The sequence below is a fragment of the Haliotis cracherodii genome, unplaced genomic scaffold, assembly GCF_022045235.1.
Source record: "Haliotis cracherodii isolate W230 unplaced genomic scaffold, xgHalCrac1.p SCAF_10, whole genome shotgun sequence".
NCBI classification, from domain to species: Eukaryota; Metazoa; Mollusca; class Gastropoda; order Lepetellida; family Haliotidae; genus Haliotis; species Haliotis cracherodii.
The window spans coordinates 14,489,999-14,501,691 of record NW_027266265.1 but is presented as its reverse complement, the minus strand read 5'-3'; the positions used below and the strand labels follow the sequence as shown (position 1 = coordinate 14,501,691).

At 41.9% G+C, this 11,693-nt stretch overlaps 1 pseudogene; it reads left to right on the top strand.

Annotated features, from left to right (window-relative positions):
• Window positions 1-1,282: 1,282 nt before the first annotated feature.
• Window positions 1,283-11,480, top strand: LOC139454096 (ganglioside-induced differentiation-associated protein 1-like; annotated as a pseudogene).
• Window positions 11,481-11,693: the final 213 nt, after the last annotated feature.

Sequence of the window (11,693 nt, the reverse complement as noted above, 5' to 3'; positions counted from 1 at the left end):
GATATACACCGGTTATACACTTGATATACACCGGTTATACACTTGATATACACCGGTTATACACTTGATATACACTACTTTTAACACTGTATGAACACAGTCTTAAAATTACAGCGCTATGATGTATTGTTAGTCTCAACGTGTATGTTGACGGGGAAATTAGCTCAGATTGAAGACGAAGAATACGTTGAGTCCACACTTCTTTAGTCGGCAATAAAACAAACAAATACAATTACTAAAAGAAATATGTCGAGCGGAGATTCCAACTCAACAACTACAAGTCCAGCAAGCAGGCGTATCCTTCTCGCGGCTGTACATACAGGTGCTGTCGGAATACCAGACTAGCTAACAGTAAAGATGTAAACATTTATATACACTATTGGACAACAATAGACAGACAAAGAGGAAATGGCGTTGCCCTGGACATTGGACTTATGGATGTGATTACAGACACGGCCCAGAGGAAAATGGATTAAGACTATAAATGTCATAATGTGAAATGCCGTGTTAGACAATGGTTCAACTGACCGCTGTTACGCATGGATTACATCATGTAAATAGTCCAGATTTCCTAAACGTTATGTACTCAACACTGTACAAAAGGAAAGTTGTTCAGAAGTTACAATTCTTTAACATTGCGTTGTCCAGAGTGCTGTTAAGTCACTCTGTGACATTAGTCATTGAGTTTTATCATGACAATTAAAACCTTAATCTTATTCCGCACACGTAAGACACTCAAAGTCGCATAATATCCTTGGTGGCTGAACTTTACTGCAACATTCTGAGCCGGCGGTTCCAGGTCATGTTGCCTTGACCTTGGAATGATAACAATTGGCTAGTTTCATCAGGCGAGGGGCCACCTTCTGGCTACATACATATATCTACGGGTATGGTATCAGTGTTGAGACGCGTGACAAGCAGTTCGTCCTTGTTTGTGACACGACGTTATATACCGTATTCGACGTAATAAGCGCCCCGTTCTAATAAGCGCCCACGGCGATATTTGCTGATATATTGGCTAGTGAACAAGCCCAATTTGCATCCCTTCCGACTGATCAATGTACACAAGACTTATTTATTCGGTATAATACGCACACGTGTGTTATATGCACCCTTATTTATGGGCAATTAAAATCTGGAAAAATATATCTGTCGTACATAAACATTTCAAGCTGTCATTTCACCAAAATAATATTCTAATAAGAGCCCCCTATTTCTAATTTTGAGAGCGCCCCGGGAGCTTATTACGTCGAATACGGTATTCACTTCTATTAAGACCGGATTTTCCAAGATGGCGGCCCCAAGCCCACGCTACACACTTTACATGTCGGGGACATCATACTACGCCCAGAAGGTGAGTTCTGAAAGGCATCCAGTACTAAGTATTAATCGTCTTCAAAGTTTACTGGCCAGGGGGGCATGTTAACAAAAACTGCTGCACCCCGAAGCCCTCGTCATAATATACAGGCCCTACTTTATGGCTACAACCTACATAGTTTGTGGGGCAACTATGGTTGTCGTAAGAAGCGAGTAACGGGATCTGGTGGTCAGGCTCACTGACTTGGTTGATGCATGTCATCGTATCTCAATTGCGTAGTTCGATGCTCATGATGTCAATCACTGGATTGTCTGGTCCAGACTTGTTTATCTACATACCGCCGTCAGATAGCTGGAATATTGCCGAGTGCGGCGTTATCAAACAAACAAACATAGTTTGTGTTTACCTTAATTCATTTTGTGTCTTCATTATACATTATAGCTGCACTTTACATAATTTGTGAGGCGACAATGGTTGTCGTAAGAGGCGACTTAAGGGGTCGGATGGTCAGGCTCGCTGACTTAGTTCATGATTTTCATTGTACCCCAATTGCATAGATCGATGCTCATGATGTCAATAGCAGGATTGTCTGGTCCAGGCTGAAGTATTGCTGAGTGCTGCGTTAAACAACTAACAAACAAACATGGTTTTATTAACATCAATGTATTTTGTGTGATATTTTATCATCGTGGTAGACAACGGCGAGCTGATTCGCTGCTAGGTACAACACTTTTCTCTGACGTTTGTGGTGGTTCTTTGCCTTTCACACGCATCGCTCATAACACGTGTACATGTATATCCGTCAATCAGTATAGAGCAAAAACCCAGCTCACTGATGGGTTTCCAATAAACAATGAAATGAAAACAAAATACTACAGACTAAGACATTAAATGACGCCTTAACTGACTTAATGATTCGTAGAATAATGTATTGGCTAGAATTTTCAACTAGACAGTTGGGCCAGCTTTACGGAAATGTTGCTTGCCCGAATTAAAAGTCACTGTCATTTGGCTCGCGGGCAGGCAGTTATTTCGAACACGGGTCCATCAACAGCATCACGACGCTGATGTATTGTGTGATTGGTGCAGCGTGCGGCTTGATAGTTGTCGATGTCGCCGAGGTACGATGACACACTCACTCAGCAAGCGAGGCGATGATAGTCATCCATACAGTCATTAACACATATTACTATCCAGTGGGAAAGAATGTCGGGGAGGAGCTATCTTTAGAAACCTTTGGATACCTCCTCGCGTGCAGATCTAAGGACGCTTCCATAGTAGGTCGCGTCAGATGAACCCTGTGCGAACTTTGACCGCTCAAATCTAAATAAAAAATTCGTAGCGAGGGCCCCTGAGCCAATCAGATATCAGCTGTCTAATCTTGATGTCGGCTTAATTTTTTTATCGCTTAGATACAAAAATGGATGATTCCGTATATTCACCCAACTACGACGCTAATTCTGATTAGACACACTGTCATACCATGTATCTGCATCTCTTGCATCAGGTTATGATGGCACTGTTCGAGAAAAAAGAACCATTTGTAGAAAAGTTGGTGAACCAAAGCATAGACGACAACTACGAGAGCTGGTACATGAAGCTAAACCCGCTAGGGAAGGTTCCAGTTATGGAGGACAGAGGGACGATCATTCCCGAATCTGACGACATCATCGACTACCTTGACAAGGAATCGCCCCAAGGTTGGTAAATTAACATCTAATGCTGTAGTATATCTACTATCTAACGCTATAGCTTTCCCTGGATCAAGAACGTCCTTTAATGTCATCTAACGCTATAGTTTGTCCCTGGATCAAGGACGTCCTTTAATGTCATCTAACGCTATAGTTTGTCCCTGGATCTAGGACGTCCTTTTACGTCATCTAACGCTATAGTTTGTCCCTGGATCAAAGACGTCCTTTAACGTCATCTAACGCTATAGTTTGTCCCGGGATCGAGGACGTCCTTGAACGTCATCTAACGCTATAGTTTGTCCCTGGATCAAAGACATCCTTTAACGTCATCTAACGCTATAGTTTGTCCCGGGATCGAGGAGGTTCTTTACCGGCATCTATGCTATAGTTTGCCTCTCGTTTGTGATGTGACGTTATAAGCCAAGGCAGGAGACCCTCGTTTGTTTGAATGTTGTTTTAATTATATGAAAATCGCACTAAAATCAGATCGTTTTCTCCAATATCGCATCGGAGTAAAATATCTGATTTAATTAAATCGGTTTTGTAATGATAAGTTTAATTCAACACCCTAACACCTAAACATAAGGTTTCTTGGTTATTGCGTCCCTGACAAAACGGCATGAAACCCCTTTCATTCACTCAGTAACAGCTTGCTTCACGTTCGTTTGTTTATTTGTTTGTTTGTTGTTCAACGCCACACTCAGCAACATTCCAGCTATGTGACAGCGTTCTGAAATAATCGAGACTGGGCCAGACAATCAAGTGATCATCATAAGCATCGATCAACACAATTGGAATACGATGATATGCATCAAGTCAGCGAGCCTGACCATCTAATTCCGTTAGTCACCTCTTACCACAGACCTTGTCACTGAAGACCAATCCCAACTGGGGCGTACAAAAACGTATTTCTGAGCAGAATCTGGGTCGATTCCAAAGCCAGCGAGTTTTGACCGCCGCTTTGATAATTCCTCCCTCTTCCCTGTCTAGCACCACGCCTTGTACCTGATCCGTCGTCAGACCTCGGCCGTGAGGTGGCGCACTTCAGGAAGCTGCTGGACGTCAACGTGATCCTCATCGTCTTCGGCATCGCCTACAACCCCAACCTCTCCCCTGACTACACCGCCATGAAGACACGGGAAGGTGAGACAACCTCATAACGTCAAGGTCAACGATACTAGATATGTTTTAGGGATTCAATGAATAACAAAGCAAGACACAATGAAGTGTTTTTGAGTTTTGGGCTGTTTCAGCCAAACATGCAGTTGATTTCCTTTGCTATTAAACCTCTTTATACTAAGTCATGGTTCTGTTTACTATATCGTATTTGTAGGTTGGATGTTATTTTTTATATTTGTTGTTCCCACTTGCCGAATGCTGTTGAACAACACTGTCTGGTTGGAATAATGCAAGAGATCCTTATACATGGGATCACACCCCTGACTCAATTCTGAGTTGGTTTGGGTCGGTATTATTTCATAGTATCAAAGCAGTTCTAAATACACATAACAACACTTTTTGCATAGCCAAATAATTTGGTAAAAACTATAATCTTTGATTGAATCATTTATATTTTTAAACATTTTTTATTATTTGAAACAAAATTAACAGTACTGATTCACATATAACACACACACACACACACACACACACTCTCTCTCTCTCTCTCTCTCTCTCTCTCTCTCACACACACACACACACACACACACACACACACACGGCCATTGTGACGGTGTTGCATGCGTTTAACCAGGGTCCTCTCAGTTCGATCACGCTTAAAACGAACTGGGTTTTTTTTGTCCTGGCCATTTGCTGTATAGATTCTGTATATATGCTTATAACGAACTACGGTTATAACGAACTAAAACTAGTGGTCCCTTTGAGTTCGTTATAACCGTAGTTTACTGTACAGGGGAATAGAACGAGCCGATGGGTGCTGTGGTGCATTTCAGAAAGGTAGTGTATGCATGATCGCGAAGTATGAACGTTTCATGGGTAATCTCTTTATCAAATGTCTCATCCTCTCACAGTCGTTTACTGTTCGATTTGCAGTGATTCGGTCTTGGCATTATTAATACTGGCACCACGTTCCTAGTTGTTTACCTTTAACCTTGACGTTTCTTCCTTTGACCCCAGAACTGGATAAGATGATTGCTGGTAAAATCGCAAAGCTTGAGAAACTCGCCAGTGTGAACACCCCGACCTTAGAGACGCCTACCTCGCTAAGATACCGCCATTACAGAAGAGGAAGGAAACGTGCAGTAACCCGGAAGTTGTTCAAAGGGAACTTGATGACCTTCAGACGACCTTTGATGAAGTCGAGGCCAAATTGGTGAAAGGTAGAATAACATTTTTGGAAATGTTCTGTTGTAGTAAACATTTGTTGTGGCAAACCAGCCATCTTCAGTGATGACGTTTTTTGTGACTTGATTTGGGGTGGAAGGTTAGGCGCCTCTCTTAAGCGTACCAGAAACCATGATCGTGTGGGTCTCCAAAGTGGCAAACGCATTGAGAAACAAGGATAGTGAACTGTTCAAACTTAATTAGTCACTTAACCTGAAGGTTTCTAAACACCGGTGTAAATATCACCACATATTCAAATTGTATCATGCACTACTTAAACCACACTGTAAATAATGTGTTAAGAATGTAAACACATACAAGTCATGTTCAGGAATGTGTTTCAATCCTAAACGGTATGCACATTTAGTGTGTTCTATCTAAACACGTTCAGGGTCTAAACATGAAATGAGCTAAAGCCTCGTGGCATAAACACCACCGAATCGCAACATCCCCATACTCTAAACATAATCCAAGTGCATTTCACGAGGCTAGAAGTCAAATATGGATGAGATGTATAATATATATTGAAATTAGATGTACAAATCAGATAAGCATGCACGTGTGTGTGTGTGTGTGTGTGTGTGTGTGTGTGTGTGAGAGAGAGAGAGAGAGAGAGAGAGAGAGAGAGTGAGAGAGAGAGCGAGAGAGAGAGAGAGAGAGAGGTGACATGGCGTAAAACGTCACTTTCCAGATTATTGCACTTTAATAACGACTGGCATGCGCGCGCGCGCGTGTGTGTGTGTGCTTGTACTCGTCCGGACTGATGCCGATTTTATAGTGCTAGCCCACTGAGATACCATGCCGCAGTTTAACATGAATACCCCACTCAGACACAGAATTCTGACTCCGAGCCGACAAGTGATTTTTTTCTAATAAAAGCCTAGGCAAGTCAAGACCAGTCTAAACCTAGTCTAGTTTCCTTGTATGAAAATAGCAGAGGAGGAAAGGTTCTTTTGAAAAATAATTATACTTTTTTTTAAGAATGTTTAAAATGTTTTCAAAGACTAAGTGTTATAAGTCAAGCATGACACATGTACCACCAGCATTTACAACGAATTTGCAATGTTAATTGACACTTATGACGGCGTCTCCTTAGTTTGAATTGTCTCCTTAATTGAAAACAAATCGAAGTGAGAAAGAGAAAAATGGTAGTTGTAGGCTATCACAAAACGGAATAACGCACGTGGAAATTGAAAATCTTTCGAACAACACAATCAAATTATTAATATGTTCTTTCCCACATTAAAAGGTTGGAATATACATGTATTCATCAAATATTCTTTTGTCAATTTTATAAACAAATCTGTTTTTTCTCCTGTGCAGTGATGCAGATATAGATTAATTAGGATAATGTCATCTTTATATTTTCTGAGTTTATTTCTCAACTGTTGTCAATAAATGTCTGGAAATGTATGGATAGTGGCTGTTAAAGCACTTTATCTTATAACAAGCTGATCCAAGAGAAAAGGGACTTAAGTACCAACCAATTCTATTTTGAGCCATATTAACACTTTTATTAAAGGCATTTTTTTAAAAGTATCGGCCACATGCCAGTATGGCAGTAACATTTCACATTTCTAATATGCCAGTAAAATAAAAGGGAAAGAATCACAGCTCAGTTCTACACACCACAATTTGTGTTTTCTAAAACAAACCACCCTAAAACATGTATTTGTATGCTGTTCGGGTGTTAAACTATCTGCTGTAGTTGCTACCATATTACAACAAAGTTGATTCTGTTCCCCCTACTCTGCTGTACAGAGAAACGTCAGGTTCCACAGTTGCCTTAGATGCAGCATACATTTGGAGCCAAATCTGACTCCAATAGAAGAGAAGAAAGCATGTGGTATGCTCTCTGTCCTTCCTTACAAGAGTGAGTGAGTAAGTATGGTTTTACGCCGCTTTTAGCAATATTCCAGCAATATCACGGCGGGGGACATCAGAAATGGGCTTCACATAGTGTACCCATGTCGGGAATCGAACCCTGGTTTTCGGCGTGACGAGCGAACGCTTTAACCACTAGGCTACCCCAACGCCCCTTTTCTTACAAGAAGTTCCAAACCCTGCTTAAATGTAGACTCTTGGTGTAAGACAATTCCATAAGAGCTATCTACAATGTCTATCTGTCTGACTGATATATGTAGGGTTCCGCTACTGACCTCTTCAATATGCACCCATGACATCCTTCAGACCGAAAAATAATAGCATCAGCCTTTTCATTCTTGACAATTGTCAATGCAAACACTAGAAATTCCTGTTGTTGATCGGGTGAATCAAATCGAAGTAGCGGGTCATAAGCGAAAAGTAGAAGACACACAGTGTGTGAAATCCGTAAATTATTATTTTGTTTCATGTCCTAAGTCTTTTTAAAAGAAATGTTCTCAGTGACAGGTTCAACAGCTCTAATATCATACCGGATACACGTTACTTTCATCAATTTACTATTTCAGCTAATGGTCCTGATGAAGTCAACCAAAAACCTTTATAATCTATACAAAGTCATGTCGCCACTTTTCTGTTAATCATTTAATGGTCTACATACTAGTGAACACCTTCAAGGAGCCCCATGGGAAATCCGGGTTAGAATTGCTCCACAGCTATGCTGGTCGTACGTGGCTATACTAAATGGATTGGGGGGCACAGGTGGCCCAGTCACCTAAGGCGCCGCGATTCGCTGTTCAGAGTTACGTCCCTTTGGCACGCCAGAAACATATGATTGTGGGTTCGAATCCCGGTTCGCCCCGATTATGCTTCTAGGTTTGTCAGCACCATACCAGTGCTCATGGGTTTCACCGAAGTGGTAAACGTCTGAGACCTGCATCACTTGGGGCTTTCCACCCACATTAAGCTGACACGCCGCGATATAACTGGAATACTGTTAAAAGCGGCGTTAAACCCAACTCACTCACTAAATGGATCGGGTGGTCAGACTCGGTCACGTTTCTGATTGTGTGTCATCGTACCCCGATAGCGGGATCGTTGCTTACAATAGCAATGTCTGTATTGTCTGGTTCAAACGATTATTTACAGATCGGCTTCATATAGCTGGAACATTGCTGAGCACAGCATTAAACAACAAATAAATAAAAAATAAGGATAAATGTAAATGTGATCCAAACATATTTTTTCAGTTACAGCCAATTGTATGTTTTACAATGGTCTTATATATGTTTCATGTTTCATATATGTTACCTGAAGATTAAATCTGGAACCAAGTGTGCAAGGAGAGGTTTACATTTTTAATCAGCTCTGCATTGAAATAACAGTCTGTTTATCTCCTAATTCTACCATGACCAAATTGAACATGGAAGGCACAGGTTATTAAGGGGGACCAAACAGGTTTAGCTCAACATCATATCATGATTATGACGTTTTGCATACTGAAGCAATATACAAAAAAGGATCTCACACATCGCAGAAAGAGTTGCACCAAGTTTCAGTTGTTTGTAAAACTTGATGGCGTTTCATGTATAAAATGTACTGTATACAAACCATATATTGATGTAATGTGCAGTATTTTACCATTTTTATACACTGTCAGTGGACTACATTATCACAATGTCTGAGCTGTTGGTCAAGCAGCAGGGGAAAAGTGTTTGTTTGTTGTAACATGATACTTTCTGTGGCGAGTTCCAGATGGGAGGGGGGTTTCTAGGAGGTTAGAGATGTCATACCAATTAATGGAGGACACATGTACTGCTTCTGTGAGATCCTAAAACATACGCACATGTCTTGCTTTTGGTCTAAGACTAACAATACGATTTTCCATTTTGCCCTAACATTTAGTCCCAGAAGTTATTTTATTTAAAAACATATATCTACAAAATATAAGATGAAATACAAATGGAACCCAGAACAAGGCTTATTTCTAGACTTGCCAAATCATTCTACACTTGAGTTGGATTCTATTCTTAAATTATACATTTATGTCTGAGGGACAGACAAGTCGGTCCTGTTCTTGAGATAGTGTAGTCTGTCTTACAGACCCTGGTACAAATATATATCAAATACAGCCCATGCAAGTCTAGATTACTGCAGTAGCAGGAAATGAAGAGTGTCTCTGGGCTCCCTTTTATTATATTTTTATTAAGATAATTAAACAACTGGGTTTTTTCTGTACGATATGTTCATTTCAGAGACTAGATGTTAGTCTAAAGATAGTGCTAAATACCAGTTGTATTATCGACGTAACCCTCATGCGACAGCAACCTAACTCTGATATGCAATGTGGCAGTTAGGGATGCTTATTACTCTTGAACATTGATCTCACAAAATACCATATCACATCATAAACCTGGATTTGTATGAACATATAGCTAACAAAAGCTCCCCCTGCCCATCTGCATGCAAAACAGCATATGTTCCCTGCGCGACTGGTAACTCCCCCCCTCCCCCCCCCCCCCCCCTCCCCCAACACGCACGCACGCACACACGGCATCAGTCCGGACGAGTACAAGCACACACACACGCGCATGCCAGTCGTTATTAATGTGCAATAATCTGGAAAGTGACGTTTTACGCCATGTCACCTCACCTCAGTCTCTCTCACACACACACACACACACACACACACACACACACACACACACACACACACACACGCACACACACACACGCACACAGACACACACACACACACAGACACACACCAACTTCACCCACCTACCCACTAACCTCCCCTCCCCGCCCCTCCCCTGGCATGAGAGCTGTAGATCCGCTGACCCGTGCACACTCACATCTCAATGACAGTTGGCCAGCAACCGACCATCTCGAACAGACCGGCAAATACCGTTTCTAGGGGTCGCGCCAAAGCCGACACAGAAATCTAAGTACTGTCCAAGGGGGCACCGCCAAGGCTGACTTATAAACCCCTTTTATTTCGGCCACTGTTACCGAAAGTTACGATATTATTAGCCCTGCTTCACTCACCAACTCACTCGCGAATAGTTTCTCTTACAGATCATAAAACAAAAGCATCCGAAAACACCCAAGCAAGTCTACAAAACTTTGGAAAGTCTTCTTTCTCCAGTTTCTATCGGCTCCTTTCTAGCACAAAACAAATTTTTAGTGTTTGGATTTCAGATACTAACATTTAGTCGTGAAAGTGAACAAAAGTCTTTGTTCAATGTTCCTCTCTTCATGTGCAGGTTCCCCCGGTGAGACGTGGTTGCTGTGCAGCGACTTGACCGCGGCGGATATTTCCCTGGCAGTGCTGCTCCGACGTCTGTCACTGAGTGGTCTGGCCTCCGTCTATTTCTCCCCCACCCAGAGGCCGGCACTACACAAGTACTGGCTCCGTCTACAGACTCTCCCAGCATACAGTCGGCTGGGGGACATCGCTGTCAAGTACGGCGTCCAGGCGTAGTTACATCATTACATGTACTACCGACACATCAGACACCATGGGTGTGGACACGTGTATCAGGACACTGACCAGACTGAGGCCCCTTTAGTCAGGAAGATACAGTTCCCAGTAATTTAAAATAATCCGGAATGAATACACACCGTAACCTGGTATTAATGCTGTAAACCTCAGCCTAATGTTAACTAGCATACAGTTCCCGAAATAATGTTATGTGTAAGGTCAATTAAAAATAATTCTATATGGGAACACTGTCTCGTAATTTCAGGGTGTGTATCAGGAAATTGACCAGACTGAGATCTCATTACATAGTCAGGAAGATACTGTTCCGAGTAATTTAAAATAATCCGGATTTACACATCGAGATTACACATCGTGATTACACATCGTGAAGTAATGTACGTATACGTACGTACGCGTACGTGAGTGCGTGTGTGTGTTCGTGCGTACGTACCGGCGCTTATGTAAGTTCCCGGCTCTAACGGGGTTTCGCCGTCTATGACGCAAGTGTATAGGGCGTTATTATATACGAGACAAGATAGATGACTGCCTCCTCTGGACACCCATTAAAGGCTACCATCAGATAGGGCGGAATCACTTCCTCTACACTGCCGGGCAAAAGAAACTATACGCTTGAAAATTGGATTTGACCAACAATAAGAAATGTTATCCAAACGTTACAAGGCTGAAAACAGTTTCTAATCACTGCAAACAGTCGTCCAAAACGCAACTGTGATACTTGAATCAAATACAGAATCATCATGTAGCCATTTCGTCTTTGTTTCTGTTTACGCCACCATCATACATGGGTGTATACCTTTCCCCATCAGTTTATGTTGGGGATGCCAGTTCTGCCCGTGAAGATCCGGGGTAGAATAGGTCCTCAGCAACCCATGCTTGCTGTAAAAGGCCACTATGTTTGTCAAAAGAGGCGACTAACGGGATCGGGTGGTCAGGCTCGCTGACATGGTTTATGCAT